Source organism: Esox lucius, chromosome 6 (assembly GCF_011004845.1).
Source record: "Esox lucius isolate fEsoLuc1 chromosome 6, fEsoLuc1.pri, whole genome shotgun sequence".
Taxonomy (NCBI): domain Eukaryota; kingdom Metazoa; phylum Chordata; class Actinopteri; order Esociformes; family Esocidae; genus Esox; species Esox lucius.
Window position 1 is genome coordinate 6,389,435 of NC_047574.1, and position 20,307 is coordinate 6,409,741.

The 20,307-nt window shown below is 45.7% G+C and overlaps 1 protein-coding gene across 1 annotated transcript in view; it reads left to right on the forward strand.

Annotated features, from left to right (window-relative positions):
- Positions 1-1,895: 1,895 nt before the first annotated feature.
- LOC105009368 (C-terminal-binding protein 2) overlaps positions 1,896-20,307 on the forward strand; it is a 96,614-nt gene continuing 78,202 nt past the window's right edge. Inside the window, exon 1 of the mRNA XM_034292611.1 lies at positions 1,896-2,271. The gene's annotated coding sequence lies outside the window, so the exon portion shown is untranslated. The remainder of the gene's footprint in view (positions 2,272-20,307) is intronic.

The window sequence follows — 20,307 nt, forward strand, 5'->3', positions numbered from 1 at the left end:
TTTCCTGCCTGTTGGGCCCTGTCCGGGGCCTCCCCCAGGTAGGGCCACAGTGTCACCGGACCCCCCCGTCTCAGTTCCAAGGTGTTACGCTGCTATATTATTGTGCTGGGGGATATGAGGGATGTACTACTAACTTTTCTCAGTTTCCTCCAGTTTTAGAAGGAGATGAGGTCCTGGTCCACACCTGCGGATTACTTGGTTTGGGGGGCCCGTTGCTGTCCCTGTCCTTGTCCACCTGGTCATACTTCTGACCTAGTCTAAAATCAAATAGACTCTGGATTTAGCCCAGAGAAATTTATTTATTATTCCAATTGGACTCTTAATATCTCACCCGGCACAGCCAGAAGAGGACTGGTCACCCATCTGAGCCTGGGTCCTCTCTAGGTTTCTTCCTAAAATTCGACCTTCTTAGGGAGTTTTTCCTAGCCACTGAAATTCAACACTACTGTTGTTTGCTCCTTGGGGTTTAAGGCAGGGTGTCTCTGTAAAGCACTTTGTGACAACTGCTGTTGTAAAAAGGGCTTTATAAATAAATTTGATTTGATTTTGATTTGAAGCGTTCATGAGTCACATTCATCAATGATCAACGGGGTAACAATTCTTTATTGACTTCCGATTGGCTGTCGATTGTCCCTTTGACTCTTCCCTGGAACTGACTCCTGCTTTGCACACGACCACACAAAGTGAGACAAGCCCTTACAATGTGTTATGAATCAGTAACAATGTGTTATGAATCAGTAACAATGTGTTATGAATCAGTAACAATGTGTTATGAATCAGTAACAATGTGTTATGAATCAGTAACAATGCATGCAGGCCAAGTTAATTCCATATACAAACATCATGCATACATGGTAAACTTCCTACAAGCTTCCAGTAAAAAAAAGATTAAGAAATAATATACGGAAGACTCAATCAAATGAGCTACTGTGTCGGCACATTACAAAGAAACATTTCTTTGCAAAAAGGCTGGTTGAAATCTATTAGTTATAATTGCAATTGACTGATTCACATATTTACAGAGGAAACAAAAATGTGTTACAGTCTGTGGGCCTCCTAAATGTTTATCTGAAGCAATAACTTGCCTATACAAACTGCCTCCAGTATCCAAACTCAGCCTAATACCTGGGAATTTTCTCCTTGTGTAACATTAGCAACTGGTGTTTGTCTAGGGTGGGGTCAACTGTTGATCTCATGAGCAACAGTTTGCCTACCTGGAATGAGCTTATCTTCCATCGACATAAATTTGAATGTTTCACTGTCAGTTACGTTCATGATGGCAAGTATTAAATAGAAAGAGCTGTATTGATTGACATTGTTTTCAGAAAGCCAAAAAAAGTTGTTCACAGTAATTTTTTGTTTTCAAGAAAAGAAGCATGACACGTCATTGATTGCCCTAGGTCTACATCACATCAATCATTGAAACTGATCAGCTCATTTGACAGTAGTACATTTAAATACATAGTAATTTAAAGAACGATGGTGGAAGATAGGGGAGCGCCAACATCCATCTCCGACCCTATAACGTTACTCTCTGTCACTTATTAACCTACACAGCAAGTGGTGACAGTCACTGCACAGTGGCCCGGCTCAGAGTACAGAGGCCGTCCCAAATCACAACCTATTCCCAAAGTGAGTGGATTTGGACCCAGAACTAGGACCGGAAGCTGGTTGAAAGCAGTGCTCAAGTGAATATGTTGCCGTTTGGAACGCTCTCAGGGTCTGCTCGCGCAGAATAGCGCCCGCTCACCCGAGGCTAATCCACACAGAACAGTAGTGTTTGAACAGAAGAGTGTAGGGGGGCGAGGCTGTCTCTTATAGGTTTATGTCATTGGTTTAACGACACAAAACCCCGCCTTGGCTAAAAAAAGAGAGTGAGTGAGGGAGACAGAGTGACAGAGAGAGAGAGAGAGAGAGAGAGAGGTGGAGAGAAAAAAAGGGAAAAAAGAAACCACAGAAACTGTTAGATAGCCACCTATTTATCGCTGTCTTTTTGAGACCGTGTTTTGGTCAGAACCACGTCACATACCATTCTGCATTGTACTTTACTAATAATTTGCATCGATTGCCTACAGTCGCCTTCTACATCGGAAACGGTCGACAGCATCCTATTCATCGCGCTAGGAGAATTAAGTTTTGGCATTTAAAGGTGGATCAGCTGTAGCCTAGACCAAATCTGTAGGGGTCTTTTTTTTTCACAAACGTATGATGGTGGTCATGTGTGCGTAAAGTCGGCTTCTTCTGAACTTGCGATAAACGTCATCTATACAGGTAAGATTTCATTACACACACACATATATATATATATATATATATATATATATATATATTTATATATGTGTGTGTGTGTGTGTGTGTGTATATATATATATGTATTTGATTATATATATAAAAATATACGATCATGTTTGAGTATTATAGTCTATAATATTGTATAACTGTTTGCAGTACTCGAGCTATTTTGAATTGATGACCGCATTAGCTTTGGTCATGTTTGTTGTGTTCACCTCAATGCACCACGAAGGAAAAGAATGGTCGAGTGAATTGTTTGCTGAGGACATTACAGTATTTGACCACCGCACAAAGCATACCTAGCTCAACTGTCAAAAATGTAGCCATAGCCTGAAGATTTACCTATTTTCGCTCCATATCGCACATCTTCACTTCAACTCGACTACTGTAGCTTGCAAGCCATGTGGAGAGAACATCGTAAACGGCAGACAGAGTGAGAAGTGGGTTTGGTTTACAAAATGGGAAGTGCGTTATTTTGGTGAATAGCTAGTTAAGTTTCCCTCTTCATAAGACTTGTGTTGTGCTTCTGGTGTGTGTACCCTGGGGAATGACATTATGTTCGACATTTTCCAGTAGAATGATTTATATCGTTTATCACTGTTGTCTGCGAGACAAAATGCATAAAACATCGACACTGGATTTGAAATCTTGTCCGCTAGCAAACGACACGCGTTTATGCATCTTTACATATGTAATTTATTACAATACACCACATTTGCTACAGAGTCTTGTCAGCCAAATCCAGCGTGCATGAACCCTAACAAACCAAGGACGACAATCTTCAGCTAGCCTACCTAACTCTTCTGCTTTTGAAGAACTGCTACGAGATTTTATTTATAGTTGTATCTCTATTATTTAATTTTGATAGACCGCTTGATAATTTTTTTAAGTTTGATAAGTATTTGAAAGTAGATGTTCATCTAGACGAATCCATTACCCAAATAATTGTGCGCCTGAGCCGAATGATTAATTGTTTTACAGAGGTCGTTCCATTATAGCGTTGTCTTTACATATTATAGTGCATACTTTATTTATTGAATTTGACTTAACAATCCAGTCGCCTTTGTAGTGGGATTAAGATCCATCCATTGTGGAACATGCATTGCATTTTCTGTTACCCACATGTTGAAAACACAACATCCAGCCCCCATCTAATTGCATTTGTTTGTGTGTGTGTGTGTGTGTGTGTGTGTGTGGTGTGTGTGTGTGCGCTACAATCATGTTCAGGCTTCATCACTCAGACCTTGCCATAAATTCAAACACAGAACAACGTATTGCTCTTTTAGCAGTAGTGTTCCAATCCAAATTAGTTAGTCTATTTATTCAGCTGGTTTGATAAGATAGGTCTGGTTAATTAGTTCTTATTAAGTAATTGCCTGGAGTATGGAGACAGTGTAAACCAGTTGTAGTGGGTTTGTTTCGGCCATAGATTCCGTTAAATCAGTTGAAAGTAAGACATTAACAAATGTAGTGATGTAGTACCTAAGTTGTTGATGTGAAACAACTGTGTGTGTGTGTGTGTGTGTGTTATTCTATGGGTGTAGTGGAGAGTGAACTATAGTGTCTGTGTAATTTACATTGAAGATTTTCAAGATAGGATTATATGGAATTTACATCTTTACATTTTCTGGAATAGGCCTCGGTCAGTCTCACTTTTGACTGAGATTTGGTGTTTCCCGTAATTGCAAACGTTGGGATCCATTGGTTTGGCGTATGTCAAAGCCCGAAGAGGGAGCAAGACAGCTCACTTGGGGGTCACTCCCCAGCAATTATCACATTGATGTATAAAGGCAAATTAATGTTTTGTTTTTTTGTGGGGGGGGGGGGGGGGGGGTTGGGCTTTCGACAATTGGCGCACATCATTTATTTTCTTGCTTTCTTTACTTCCTCTCAAGTTCCCATACTATGATTGGTCTAAAGTTCATGCACCTCCCTTTCTCCCAGGGGGGTAATATCTCCCCCCCACCCCCCCTTTAATTTCAAAGCAAATTTAGAAGATTAGAAGTACGTGAGTACACCATGTTTGACTGTGCGAGACAAATGTTCCAGGTCGCTGTGCAACCGAGGCATACCCCTGGCCTTAAGGGAAAGCCACCCTGTCAAGCAGACCAAAGCTGACAATCACTTTCAGTGGAATACGGTCTGAGTGAACTATCTCCTTTCAGTCCGCCATCTTTGGTGGGCAGCGGTTGTTGTGTAGCGCGGCTAGGTCTTTAGAGCATGTGATTGATTGATGTGTGAAAGCAGAATGGTGGTCGTCGTCGGAACGAAGCTCTTTGTGTCCCTGCTAGCGCCAGGGGGAAAGGGCGGGAGGACGGCACACACACACACACACACACAGACCCCCCCCCCCAACACAAACTTACTCTTAGACACACACACACACACTGCTTTCTCCTTGCCTGCAGGAATAAGGGCACTACAGATGTAGCCTGGACATCTGCTCTATCTCTGGCTATTGTAAGGAAACATTAATATGGTGACCGGCCTGGTCTGTGGACGGAGGGAGTGACAGCTCAATACAACAAAGAGCCCTTGTCGGAAAGGCCCATTAAGCACCATTAAGCTGGGTCCAACCAGTCGCAAGTGCTGCTAGCCGCACGAAGGATTCTGAAATGCTCACGTGTGCGTGTTCGGTCACAAGTTCTGCTAGCTGCAGGAAGGCCTCTGCAATATGAGCTGGCCAGTCGCCCTCAACCCCCTCTGGAGTGTTAGCTACCCCTCTCTCTCTCTCTCTCTCTCTCTCTCTTTCTCTCACTCGCCTTGTCCTGTCAGAAGCAGTCGTAGTATATCATGTTCAATGAAGGGAACTTCAACTGGTTAATCAGATCTTTTCAGTGTTTTTTTGGGGGGGACTGTGGTAGTTAGTGGGAGTAGTTTCTCCCTTGCTAGGAGGTTTATTCTTTGAAATATTTAGCCTACTTCCCAGCCACAGGAGATAGCGTGTTTCAATCCAGATCTGTTGTACGGCTCCGTCCTGACATGACACAATACACAGCAAGTTGTCACAGCACGCTGGCAGGCTGGGAAAACACTGGAGGGCTTTAGAAGAAACTGGATAGTCCTTGTTTTTAATACACCTCTCGGAGTGTCCTCTCCTCCGATTCTCCTTTTTTTACCCTCTCCTCCCTCTCCTGTGCTTGTGTTGCCAAGTCAAGCTGAGCGGTGTAGCTGTCCATATAAAAAGCTACAGTATCACTCAATGGAGTATCTCCAAGGAGCATCCGTCAGCCTTGCAATATGTATGACTCTATCAGACACGTATGCACACACACACACACAATATATATCTATCCATCACACATGTACACATAAACCCCTCAGTCCCTGGGTAAATAACAGTCACCACACACTATGTTTCTGGACAACTCCCTATTCCCCATGTAGTACCCTACTTCAGCTTAGGGAATAGGTTTGCTATTTGGGACACACACTCACTGTCTTGGGGTGAATAAGAGTCCCCGCTAAGCCCAGCGTTAAAAAGTTGGCCTGGCCGGAGGCCATTACAGGGGATTTATTGGAAGTACCGTACATGTAAGATGGGGGGAGGTATTCCCAGGCAGTCAGGGGGCATTCCAAATGTTGCTTTATTCCACTTACCGTGCCTTTGGGAAGTATTCAAACCTCTTTCCACATTTTGTTGTTATAGACTTAAATTATAATTAATTGCGTTTTATTTATTTTAAACTGGCATCTTCAGGTGTCCCGACGTATTGTTCAACAGTGTTTTAGTTCGGGTCATGGCTGGTCCGTTTGAAGGCGTTCACAAGACTCGTTCCGAAGCCACTCCAGAGTTATCTTGGCTTTGTGCTTCAGGTTGTTGTCTTGTTGAAAAAGGAGTCTTTGCCTCAATCTGAGGTCCTGTGCTCTCTGGATCAGGTTTCTTTTCAGGAACTTTCTGGACTTTCCTCTCGGTAATCCTTCCTGACCACTCCCCCAGTCCCTGCCATTGAGAAGCATCCCCATAGCATGATGCTCCCACCACCATGCTTCACTGTAAGGATGGTTTTAACAAGGTGATGAGTGGTACCTTGTTTTCGCCGGACTTAGGTCTTGTCATTTAGCCCAAATGGTTTGATTTTGTTTTCAACAGACCAGAGAATCTTGTTCCTAATGCTCTCATATGCCTTTTTCTCAGAAGCCACCACCATAAAGGCCTGATTGATGGAGTATTGCAAAAATTGTTGTCCGTCTGGCAGGTTTTCCCTATTTCTGCAGAGAATCCCTGAACACCTTTTAGTGTGGCCAAAGGGTTCTAGGTCACCTCCCAGACCAATGTTTTTCTCGCTTGGTTACATAGTTTGGTTAGAATGCCAACTCTGTGAAGGATCTTGATGGTTCCAAATTTCTTCCATTTCTCAGTGATGGAGCCCACTGTGCTCCTGGGAACGTTCAGTGCTTTAGCAATTTATTTATAACTTTCCAAAGATCTATGCCTTGACACAATACTGTCTTGAATGCCTACGGAGAGTTCCTTGGACTTCATGGCTTGATTCATGCTCTGACATGCACTATGAAGTGTGGGACCTTATATCGACAAGTGTGCCATTCTACATCATGTCCAATAAATTTAATTTGTGAACTCCAGCCAACTTTCAGAGACATCTCAAGCCTGATCAAAGGACACAGGATGCCAAATGTCTAAAAATGTGTTGTTGCTTTGATATTATGGGTTATTTTGTATAAATCACAAAATACATAAATATTGCATAATTAAGCCTATACCCAAAAGAATTAGAGAAAATGAAGGGGTCTGAGTTTTTTCCGATGGCGCTGTATATATACTGCCTTACTACGACCAGGGTCCCTAAGGCCTGTTTTAAACCTAGTGCATGACCAAGGAGGTAGTGTGCTATTTGGGACCGACTGTAGTATGAAGTGTGCATTTCCACTGGCCTGGGGTTCTGACGTGACCCCTCGTGGACTAGCCCTCCTGACCCCTTGGGAACACACCGTGTCCCTCCCTCCCCTGGCCCTCTTCAGGGCTTTCCCCTACTGATGTTTGACCCCTGTCCCCCGGCCCTGGCCTGCTAAATAGGTGCTGCCTGTACCATGGAAATGGATCTCATTTGGTCCTGCAGAACTTGGAACTTGTGCTGTGATGGCGGCCATAGAAACAGGAATGACCAGAACGGGCCTGGAATAGTCCACCCGTTGTTCCCCTTCTAGGCGTTCTAGTTCTGTGATTGCGTCCGTGAGATTCGTAGAACATTCTCCTTGCAGTTCTCTGTTGTCTGAAAGGCTTCACTGTGGGCTCATTGACACGGTCCTGTACCTTATCTAATGCACACTGGATCATTATGCCTGGATGGCCTCTGGTTAAAATAATAGGGGTTATGTTGTCTAGCTGGATACTACAACCTCTGTACTGTGATACACACACACACACACACACACATCTGAGACGTCCTGTGTTTGTTTGTCATCTGAATGGACTAGGTCAGAGTGAGGAATTTTGAAAGGAAGAAAATACATTTGACAGTAGCGGTACTATCAGGGCAGGGCTCCACTTGGGATGTTAAATGAATGCCTGTCTGTGTTGCTTTTGGGTCAATTTGAATATCTGCTTTTAATTGGTCTCTGTGGGCTGGTGGAGACTTAGCTCTATCTCCCAGAATTGCGCTCTCTCTTTCTCTCTCTCTCTCACTCCTTTTTTTCATTTCTCAAAAGTGTCGGAGTGAGTGTCAGTGCATCTGGGGGCTTGGGGGGGATTGCTGGAAGCTGTGGGGTACAAGCTGTGCAGAGCTACATGCTCTTTATCCCGCACCAAAGACTGGGTTGGTTCAGTGGAGAGCCTGGCTAATTTATGGTGACACCCGTACTAAAAAAAGGAGTGGAACCTGTACAATGATACAGACTTACGAAGCAAAGGTCAGTAGCCATCAGTAAAACTATTGGCACTACTACTGTACTGCTTCGATTACTGCTACTATTACTGCTAGTACTACTTATACTACTATTGCCACCACCACTACTTCAAGTGCAATTACTACTCCTGCTACTACTACCACTGCTGGTACTACCACTATACCACTACTATTACCCCTACTACTACTACTACAACTACTATTACTCTTATTACACCCACTATTAAAACTGCTACTAGTGCTATTGCTACTGCTGCTATCAATACTGCTGCTATCGCTACTCCTGCTATCAATACTGCTGCTATCGCTACTCCTGCTATCGCTACTGCTGCTATCAAAACTACTGCTATCGCTACTGCTGCTATCGCTACTGCTGCTAGTATCTCTAATATATTGTCTATTATAATGTTGTTCATAATATCATGCCAATCACTGTGCCATACTCATCCGTCTGAACACAGGCTAAAAACAGCTATTTGATACTAGCTGTTACCAATGGGGTGGTCTACGACTGGACATTGAGGCCCTCCTCTTGGAATCGAAATGTTGCTCTTTAAAGTCTAATTTCCTGTAACTGTTCACATTTTGCCACGGGTCTGAGATTGCCAGTATATATTAGATTTAACATCTAATTCCGTGTAACTTTGCAAATATTCACTTGTCGTAATGATGCAAACATTGAGACTGTCAGTGGGTCTCCATGTCGTTTAAGATGGTTTTGGTTCATCCTGGCGTTTATTCCAGTGAATGCAGGGGAAACACTGGTAATTCTGCTACCACTCCGATATGGCTCAGACTAAGGAGCCTCTTTATACTGAACTGTCAAAATGTTCAGTTCTTGCTGCTTCCTCGCCAAGACAGACTTTTCTTGTGCAACACACAGTGCTCATTTCTTTCTTGGAGATGAAAAATTGGGGAAAGATAACTGTATCTCAAAGACACATTTTGTTAGGCAGTCCAATTTCTTTTAGCTCTATTCTCCGGAGGCGCGCGCGCGCACACACACACACACACACACACATACCCACACCCACACAGACACACCACATCTTAATTTGTACGGGTAGAGAGATAAAGCAGGGGGATCTCTTTCTACCCCAACCTCAGAGTTCCTCCATTGAGATCATTTCATTCACAGTGGCTGAGAGGTGGTGCTTATTTTCTCTCCACCACACACACACACACACACATACATATACAGCACAGAGATCATTTCATTGACAGAGGCAGTGTTTCTAATCATTTATGATGCAGAAACAGGGACAGGGGTTAATTGCAGCACAAGATGGCCCTGTTTTGTCCCAGTCTATAGTAGTGGACTAAAAAGGGAATAGCGTGCCATTTGGGATGTTGTTGAGTTCTGTTGGCGGAGGAGCCTAGCTGTCTGGAGGTTTACCATCCAATTTTCTATTTATTTTTGATTTTGAAACTCTTGAGGCAGAGGGGCAAAGATGGCGAAGAGTGTTTTTTGCCAGGACAAAAATCTGTGGCCAGAAAGAGTCGAAAGGGTTAACCTCAAACCCGGGCTGAGGCACAACCCGGCCGTCGCGGTCCACGTTCCTCAGCTCGCAGCGGGACTTGTGACTCGCCGGGCGGGCCAGGAGTTTATTGGGACCGTTATATCAGCTCAAAACACGTGTGAGCGTTTTGATTGGTGCCCCACAGGTCGATCCGCTGTGGAATTTCACGGCGCCAGTGGGCTTAAAGCTCAGCGTGGTTAGACAACTTGGTGTCCTGCCTGTCTGGTGTCAGATGGCGGAGCAGCTACCACGGCCAATTAGCTATTAATTATTTTCTCATACTGCGTGATATTCTTCTCATTGAATGCCTGTTAATTGACATGCTCTTGAATCTGCACTTGGCTTTATCCACCAAGGAGTTCTCAAAGGCGAAGCCACAAAAGCCTCCATTGTCTTGTGGAGGGTGGAGGTCTATTGGGAGGTGAATATCCCCTGCTCGAACGGTGTACTGCGTTATGAAACCACAATGCATCATCATTGCCCTCAAAGAAACTGGTATTAAATAATTACCTCACCACTGCTATTGTTGTAATGTCAGCCTGCTTTTATGGGATATGATTAGGATGTTTTATGAAGCCTCTTTGCAACCAGGAGTAAAATCAAGCTTCAAGGTTAAACGTGTGAAGGCCAAGCATTTGCAGGTTGGTTGGGGGTGGATGGGGGCGGGGGGGCGGGGGGGGTAATTTCATGTCCCATAATGTGATTTGCGATATCTCCTCCTCTCCTGCCCTTGATCCTGTGAGATGGGCAGACAGATGAGAGGCGAGGGGAGGAGGGCTGTCTTAACGAAGCTCGGCCCGATAAGTGTTTACAGAATACTAAACGGAATTAAGAGAGCTGTTGGCTGCAGACATGACTGGCTTAACGTCTCGTTACTGAATACAAATTCACTCCTTAATCTACTGGTGTGTAGTGAAAATTAGCGTACACACAGATGGGCAGGTACACACACACACACAGAGTGTTTGTATGTCGAACAGGGGCTGTGGGGTGTGGGCGATCCACCAACACATACCTAATTAAATCCAGTGCATGATATGAGACCAAAGGTGGGAGGTGTGTGTGAGTGTGCCACTATGAGATGACAGGGATAACACAAATCTAATCCACATTTTACATTTAGTCATAATGTGTTGGTATGTGGCCCCCGGTATCCTACTCATGTGGCTCTCAGTATCCCTGTGGTGTTGCTCCCAGTCTTATTGATGTGGGCCCCTGGTATTTTAGTAATGTGGGCCCCTGGTATCTTAGTGATGTGGGCCCCTGGTATCTTAGTGATGTGTCTTAGTGATATGGCCCCTAGTATCTTGGTGTTGTGGGCCCACGGTATCTTAGGGATGCGACCCCCGGTGTCTTAGTGATGTGGGCCCCTGGTATCTTAGTGATGTGGCCCCTAATATCTTAGTGATGTGACCCCCTGGTATCCTAGTGATTTTGGCCCTGGTGTCTTAGTGATGTGACCCCCAGTATCCTACTCATGTGGCTCTCAGTATCCCTGTGGTGTTGCTCTCAGTGTCTTTGTGGTGTGGCCCCTAGTATCGTGTTGATGTGGGCCCCTGGTATTTTAGTGATGTGACCCCCGGTATCCTTGTGATGTAGCCCCTGGTATCCTAGTGATGTGACCCCCGGTGTCTTAGTGATGTGACCCCCGGTATCCTAGTGATGTGACCCCCAGTATCCTACTCATGTGGCTCTCAGTATCCCTGTGGTGTTGCTCTCAGTGTCTTTGTGGTGTGGCCCCTAGTATCGTGTTGATGTGGGCCCCTGGTATTTTAGTGATGTGACCCCCGGTATCCTTGTGATGTAGCCCCTGGTATCCTAGTGATGTGACCCCCGGTGTCTTAGTGATGTGACCCCCGGTATCCTAGTGATGTGACCCCCGGTATCCTACTCATGTGGCTCTCAGTATCCCTGTGGTGTTGCTCCCAGTGTCTTAGTGATGTGGCCCCTGGTATCCTAGTAATGTGGTCCCCGGTATCCTAGTGATGTGGCCCCTGGTATCTTAGTGATGTGGCCCCTGGTATCCTAGTAATGTGGTCACCGGTATCCTAGTGATGTGGCCCCTGGTATCCTAGTGATGTGGCCCCTGGTATCCTAGTGATGTGGCCCCTGGTATCCTAGTGATGTGGCCCCTGGTATCCTAGTAATGTAATCCCAGTGCACAGTGGTTATGTAATGTCTGAAGTCTGTAAACATTAGTGGAGCGTTAGAGGAAGTGAGGCGTGCCAGAATGGAGCAAAACGTCACTCTGTACTTCAGTGCTACACACACACTCTGTGCTACCCCATGGATCAGGGGCAGATGGCACTGCTCGTTCTACAGCCTTGTAAACTCTCTCTGACAGGATCGGTTTGTGTGTGTGTGTGTGTGTGTGTGTGTAAACATGACTAGCCTCTGGGTGGGTAGCAGCTATCAGCACTAGAACAACTTTATGGATGCTGAACACACACACACACACCTCAATGGTATTTCCTCCCCCTCATTGAGAGCAATTAAATCTGGTTTTGATGAAAGTGATGGGTGGTGTGAAGAAATACTGAGCTACAGAACAACCATTTGTCCAGAGAGGAGAAGGAGAGGAGAGAGAGAAGACAGAGGGAGGGAGAGTGAGAGGAGAGAAGAAGAGGAGAACATAGAGGGAAGGAGAGAGGCATGGACAGAGAGAGAGGAGGGGGGGAGAGAAAGGAGGGAGGGGGGGAGAGAGGAGACAGAGGAGAGAGAGGAGACAGAGGAGACAGAGGAGACAGAGGAGAGAGAGGATAGGTGTGGATGAGATGAATCTTTAGTGTTTTGGGGGAAGAATTGGCAAGGTGACTGGCTTATGGTGTGACATTAGCCTGGGTTGATTTGAATAAACCCTCCTGACTCCGTGTCCTCCTCCCATTGGACACTGATGACAGACAGACAGACAGACAGACAGACCGGTAGTCCTTGGAGAGTAAGGGAGGATTATTTATCAACCTTAATAAACCCCCCCCCATCCACTCCTCTCCTCTAATAGACAGTATAAAGCCTACGCCAGATGCTCAAGACAGGAGGTGGCTCGAAGATGAGCACACACACACATCAACAGTCACTCTACCATTGTAATGTACTGAGATCTGAGAGAGTACATGGTATTTTCAGATTGACGAATAATGACTACCGCAGCAGATAGGAGCGACTGGAGGAAAGATGACATGTCTTGATGAGAATGTTTGGGAAATAATGTACCATCTGTGCCCAGCAGGGTGTGTGTGTCCTGTTCATCTGCCCTCGGTGTGTGTGTCCTGTTCATCTGCCCTCAGTGTGTGTGTCCTGTTCATCGGCCCTCAGTGTGTGTGTCCTGTTCATCTGCCCTCAGTGTGTGTGTGTCCTGTTCATCGGCCCTCAGTGTGTGTGTCCTGTTCATCTGCCCTCAGTGTGTGTGTCCTGTTCATCGGCCCTCAGTGTGTGTGTCCTGTTCATCTGCCCTCAGTGTGTGTGTCCTGTTCATCGGCCCTCAGTGTGTGTGTCCTGTTCATCTGCCCTCAGTGTGTGTGTGTCCTGTTCATCGGCCCTCAGTGTGTGTGTCCTGTTCATCTGCCCTCAGTGTGTGTGTCCTGTTCATCGGCCCTCAGTGTGTGTGTCCTGTTCATCTGCCCTCAGTGTGTGTCCCCTGTTCATCTGCCCTCAGTGTGTGTGTCCTGTTCATCGGCCCTCAGTGTGTGTGTCCTGTTCATCGGCCCTCAGTGTGTGTGTCCTGTTCATCTGCCCTCAGTGTGTGTCCCCTGTTCATCTGCCCTCAGTGTGTGTGTCCTGTTCATCGGCCCTCAGTGTGTGTGTCCTGTTCATCGGCCCTCAGTGTGTGTGTCCTGTTCATCGGCCCTCAGTGTGTGTGTCCTGTTCATCTGCCCTCGGCGGGATGTTTGAGTGACACTGTGCCCTGCTGAGAAGAGCATTGTTATTGGGTGTCTACTGCTACCCTGTGAACACACACACACACACACACACACACACACACACACAAACGCAGATACAGATAGTCACACACACACACACACACACACACACACACACAGATACACAAACACTCAGACACAGGCTCAGACACACGGAGTCAAACAGACAGACTGACTGACAGACACTAGACTTCACACCGACTGTAGTTACCGTTCATTATCAGCATTCTGCAGGTTCACATTCTCTCGTGACTGTAAATCTGAAAGGGATAGGGACATTTCAAATGTTATGTTATTAACTATGTCTAGTGTTGTAACACTATGAACATATTTAGACATATGTTTGAAGAATGGAATTGTGTCTCTAATGTGGTCATATATTGGGCAGCATTTTATGAAGTGCAGCTCCCATTCCACCTCATTTTGTGGGCAGATTCTCCTCCTCCTTTCTCCTCTCAGCATCTCAGTTGGCTCTTCTCATCATCTTAAGGGTGGTGCCGCCAGAAGACCTGGTATATGCTTTTATGTGCTTCTAAGACGGATCCTAACATATAAATATGAGTGGTGGCGGATGTGATTCATCTGGATGTGGTTCGTGTGGATAAGGTTAATGTGGATGTGGTTCGTGCGGATGTGGTTCGTGTGGATGTGGTTCGTGTGGATGAGGTTAATGTGGATGAGGTTAATGTGGATGAGGTTCATGTGGATGTGGTTCATGTGGATGTGGTTCATGTGGATGTGATTCATCTGGATGTGGTTTGTGTGGATGAGGTTCATGTGGATGTGGTTCGTGTGGGTGAGGTTCATGTGGATGAGGTTCATGTATTCCCTTCGGTCAGGTTTTGTCTTTTCTGTCAGAAAAAATGTCAGTGCTAAATATCATTCCTTCACTGTTCGAGCAGCCAAAAATAGCTAAACAAATTCACTTGAGCTTTTACCCACTCACAGGTAGATGTCTCTCTTATATATGACAAGCCTTGGTAGGTCAGCTGGTCTCAAATCCCTCACATGGCCCAGTGAGTTCTCGGACAGACACCGGCTCGATGCCCTTTAGACGGAGTGATCCTGTGGCTCAGAGAGCACCACAGTGTAGGAAAGGGTGATGGAGACTTGGCGCTACTGTCTCGCGCTCTGCTCACTCATGATTCCAATACATCTCACTGCTGTGGACCTCTGAATGCCCCCAAGCTTCTATTGGTGGGTTTTAGCCTACCTCACCCTGCATATTAAAACACCATGGTTCCACTGGGAAAAGTTATACTTACCCTAGTCCCACCTTAATACCCCCAGTCCCACCTTAATAACCCCAGTCCTATCTTAATGCCCCAGTCCCATCTTAATGCCCCAGTCCCATCTTAATGCCCCAGTCCCATCTTAATGCCCCAGTCCCACCGTAATACCCCCAGTCCCACCGTAATACCCCCAGTCCCATCGTAATACCCCCAGTTCCATTGTAATACCCCCAGTTCCATTGTAATACCCCCAGTTCCATTGTAATACCCCCAGTCCCATCTTAATGCCCCAGTCCCATCTTAATGCCCCAGTCCCATCTTAATGCCCCAGTCTCATCGTAATACCCCCAGTCCCATCTTAATGCCCCAGTCTCATCGTAATACCCCCAGTCCCATCTTAATGCCCCAGTCTCATCGTAATACCCCCAGTCCCATCTTAATGCCCCAGTCCCACCGTAATACCCCCAGTCCCACCGTAATACCCCCAGTCCCACCGTAATACCCCCAGTCCCATCGTAATACCCCCAGTTCCATTGTAATACCCCCAGTTCCATTGTAATACCCCCAGTTCCATTGTAATACCCCCAGTCCCATCTTAATGCCCCAGTTCCATCGTAATACCCCCAGTCCCATTGTAATACCCCCAGTCCCATTGTAATTCCCCCAGTCCCACCTTAATGCCCCAGTCCCACCTTAATACCCCGAGTCCCATCTTAATGCCACAGTCGTTTTTTCTTTTTTCATATTCATAAAGTGACTGATCTAGGACTTGGTCCATCTAATGATCATCTTAACTGATCCCAAATCAGCATGGAACTGGGTTTTGGGATTACATGACTTTTGCGATAATATTCTGCCTCTTTCCAGGGAATTATCACCTTTTTAACCCTTGACCTCTCACTTCTCGCATGCACCTCTACCAAAGCAGTATAAACGTGCAACAAAGAAAACAACCGAGATGGAATTCATATCCAACACCAAGCATGCTCATCCTCGTCACATTCATAATGTCCTGTAATGGATTATGTAATTGCACCATTAATCAGTGGAACGACTCAGCACACTCTCCAATGCATTAGTTTAATTATGGGAAGGGAAATGTCTCTGTTAAAATAGATGAACTGTTTACAGAAGACAGACTTTAACTCGGTTTTGTGTGTGTGTGTGTGTGTGTGAGGGTGGGGCGCAGGGGGCTTTGTGGTCAGCTTTTGTTTTAAAGACATCTGTCAAAATGTGATGAGCTTGGGTTAAAGACGTTCAGCGACAGTCACTCGACAAACCAGTGGTCAGCTTGGTGGGACTCGGAATGCTGCGCCACCTGGGACACTAACGTGTGTCTGTGTTTGCTCTGGGCCGCAGAGATGGAAGACTCGGAGCCACCTGCTCCGTGTGTGTGTTTACTGCCAGGCCTGAAGTGAACCGACTTGACGGCGAAATCGTTAAAGAGCCCCCCAGGAAACCACTTCATCTTAAAGCCCCATGGTTGAGTTTGGAATTCATTTTCCAATCTGAACCGAACACAGGAAATATCCTGATTGGGATTTTCCAACCGCCGTCGGAATGTGGATGTTTACGGTTACAAATGCAGTGCAGCAGTTAGATGTCTTCGGATGTTCCCGGGCTTATTTAAAAAAAAGTTATTACAATGCCCATTAGCTGATAGCGGAGCAACAGCTACCCTGGTGTCTGACGAATTACCAAAAAGACTGTGTATGTATATGTGTGTGTGTGTGTGTGGTTTGAAGTACATCCATAGCAGGGGAAAATAACCATGAAAAGAGTGCCGTGATTTTCTGTCGGTCCTGAGAGTGATTTTCATTATGTAACAATACATTCACCAGTAATGCATGTTATTTACTGTCAGCACTCAATCTACTTAGGGGAGCGCAGAGGCCCTGACATTCTCATAGACAACCGACAAATGGCAGGAAAATGTTACAACGGAAGGATTTCCATAAACCTTTGGGGAGGGTTTGACATGAGAGTGGTCGGTTACTCTGTATATTTTTCTGCCATTTGCTTGTCGTCCCTGAGAATGTCAGGTGCATTTAGGCCATCCCTGGCTGGTGTAATCTTGTGCCGTCTTTAAGTGCATTGAGTGGCCCTCTTTGCCTCGTTGTTCAGATTGTAAGGGGTTATTCTTTTCTATTCTCTGCCCGAATCCAGTTTCCTCTCTTGGAAGGAGTAATGCACAAATGCTCAGGTTGTTCGTCACAGTGTCTGAATCCCTGAATACTTTTTCACTCGTAGGCTTTTCTATCCCTTTTTAGTAATATTATAAAAGCAAATGTCTTGGCTTGGATTTTCAGCTTTTTCTTCTTTTTTTTAATTTTTTTGTAGTTGTAAATGTGAATTTTTTAAGCTGTGTCAATCTGAGGTGTCTGTCTGGGTGAGTACTGGGACTCCAAATATTCTTCCTCTGTGAGAAATGGCCTTGCGATGCTCCTTTATCGTATCACTGAGGCACTGCCTTCACCTCCCTGAAGTGACATTTAAATAAGCAGGAGTCCTTCCCCCCCCCCCCCCCCCCCCCCCCTCCTCCCACACCCGGTCCCCAACACTGTAATTTGAAGCTGTCACAAACAAATCCTCCTCGCAGACCTTTGGAAATGTCAGGTTCCATCAGGCGAGGTGATGGCTCCCTCAACACAGGGGCCCTCGGAAACACCGCCGTGATTGAAAACGCCAGGGAGAGATGGAGGGAGACTGCTGTAGTTCTGTCACTTCGGAGAACCAAACCCGTCTGCCGGACAGGCGTTGAAAAACACTCATCTACTTGAAGCACTGAGTTTGTTGGGTGGTTCAGCTTCATGGGCCGCTGCCATATCCTGGGTTCGAATCTGGCCCGCACCAATTCAAGCACTCCCTCCTGTATCGTTACCACAGTGTCCCGATCCGATAAAGCGTGTAGAAACATGAATACTGCTTGTTGTTATTAGTAATTTTAGATGATGACAAATGGAATGACTAAACGCCCTCTAACAAATCTGGTGCCACTTAGCTAAGCTAATGTTTTAACATGTAGCCTAGTGGATCCCACTGCAGATTCCCAGAGAGGAAGGCTGTGTGTGTGTGTGTGTGTGTGTGGCTTCCCTTAAGGTTGTTCCAGCGCTGCTAGCTGCTACCTAGCCCGAGGCATGTTTTCAGACATCTGTTCTGGTCCAGATCAACCAGCTCATGAGAAGTTCTGCGGAGACCGTTATGGATATGTTCTGATGACTGCCGATCTGACATGTTAATGCGATATTCCCGGGCTACCGACATCGGAGCCGTCTCGGATCAATTGCTGCGCGTTTCGTGTTGAGATGGAATGAGGTCTCATCGGTGTTTCCACAACATTGTGTTGCCCGTTCCGTCACGGGTTTTGCCACCGGCTGCCTCATATTGAAGTAGTACATTTCAGCTTCATTAATTAGCTGATTCTTTCCAATGATCTGGTTCAGGTAGTGATCACATGACATGAATCAGCCAATTAAATCTGACGTCCTGCCAGTTCACAATATTAAACTGATTGATTGCATTTAGATTTAAGTCATTTTTCATACATTCTTATCCAGACCAAATTACCTTTTTTGTAATTGCATATATTTTTTTTGTATTGCCCCCTGTTGGAATCAAACCCATAACCCTGGCATTTAAACTCATCTGACCATCTATATGGCTGCATATCAAACCAACTTCTTTGTGCTCTTTGGTCAAAATCCTTTACACAGTGCTAACATAAACAGAACAGTAGCAACCTGTGGTAGTTTAACCTTTAATGAGCATGTCTGTGAGAAGTGTCATTTAGAAAGTTATTTTGAAAACGTTGCTTAGTTTTCTTTTCTCATAACATCTATCTGTAATGTACTTAAGTGCACAGTGTTCTGGAGTCTCTACCATACCATCTCTTTCTGTTTCCCTGTCTCACTTATTCTATATGTCTCTCTGTCTCAATTCATTCACATCTAAATGACTTTGTCACAATGTAACAATGTACATATTGCAAAAGCGTGCTATGGGAATAATTAGTAATTTAATTTACAATATAACATTAATTTTATAATAATTAATCAAGACTGTTAATAGAACAATAATCAAGAGGTGAAGGAAAGAAACACAATGTACAAGGGACAATTACAATGGCATAGAACTGCCTCTGTCTCATCTCTCTTTTTCTCTTGCTCAATCTAATCTCACATTCTCTCCCCCCACTATCTCTCTCTGCCCTGTCAGATGGTTCATCTGCAGTTCAGCATGCGAAGTGGTTCTGTAAGGTAAACAGACTCAGCTCTGAGGAATGGCGGGTTGTCTTTTTCATCCCCTGGGTCCCAAATGGCAGCCTATGTCCTATCTGGTGCCCTAGATCTGACCAGAGCCCAAAGGAGAATCATTTGGCGCCGTGTAGGGAATAGGCTCCCTTTTGAGACACATTCTTAGACTTCCAGCTGATGAACGGTGACCTGCCCTCTCGTCGTGTATCATAGAACATTATCCATCGGTCAAATATGTAATCTACTGCAGCAGGTTTTTCTTTTGGTTGTTTGTATTCTGTTGAAGTCTGATGTTTGCTAGGCTTAGTATTTGCCTTTATTTGAAGAGAAGTGGAGATGGATGGAGAGAGGGATGGATGGAGAGAGGGATGGAGATGAGCCAGCGAGGAAGGGAGAGAAAGAATGGGAGAGTATTTAAAGTGGGAGATGTATTTTCTATCTTGTAAAAATACGTTTGTTCTTGCTGTTCATTGGGGGGACAGTTGTTGAAGCACAGAAGTGGTTAGGGTTAGGGTTAGGGTTACGTGTGTCCAAGCTGAGTGCTGGCTGTGCTAATGTAACCTGTTGTTAATGCGATCCGTCAGCTCCAAAAAAGGCAGAATTGTACAATGCTGGGCGAATGCTGCTGCCCCACGGGGCTGTGTGGTGGGCCACTAACCCCAGAGGCCGGTCTCCTGGAGTGGGCCTCTAAACCCAGAGGCCGGTCTCCTGGAGTGGGCCTCTAAACCCAGAGACCGGTCTCCAGGAGTGGGCCACTAACCCCAGAGGCCGGTCTCCTGGAGTGGGCCTCTAAACCCAGATGTTGGTCTCCCAGTTCGGGCCACTAAACCCAGATGTTGGTCTCCCAGTTCGGGCCACTAAACCCAGATGTGTGGGCCACTAAACCCAGAGACCGGTCTCCAGGAGTGGGCGGGCTCCTACCATAGCCCAGCACACCCCCAGTCAAGTTGAATTAAAGCATCTGCAATCTCGCCTCAGCTCTGCTGCGTGTGCGTGCGTGCGTGCGTGTGTGTACGTGCGTGTGTACGTGAGTGTGTGCGTGCGTGTGTGTGTGCTCCAGGCTCCCTCCTCTCCCGCAGGTTGTTATTATTTCTCTTGAGCAATTTACTGCTGGGAAATTGATTTGTTTTTTGGGTGCACACGCAAGCTGCTCTTTGTTCATAAAACATTTATAAATGTCAGCCATCGTGGGGCCCTGCAACAATGATAGAAACAGAGAGACA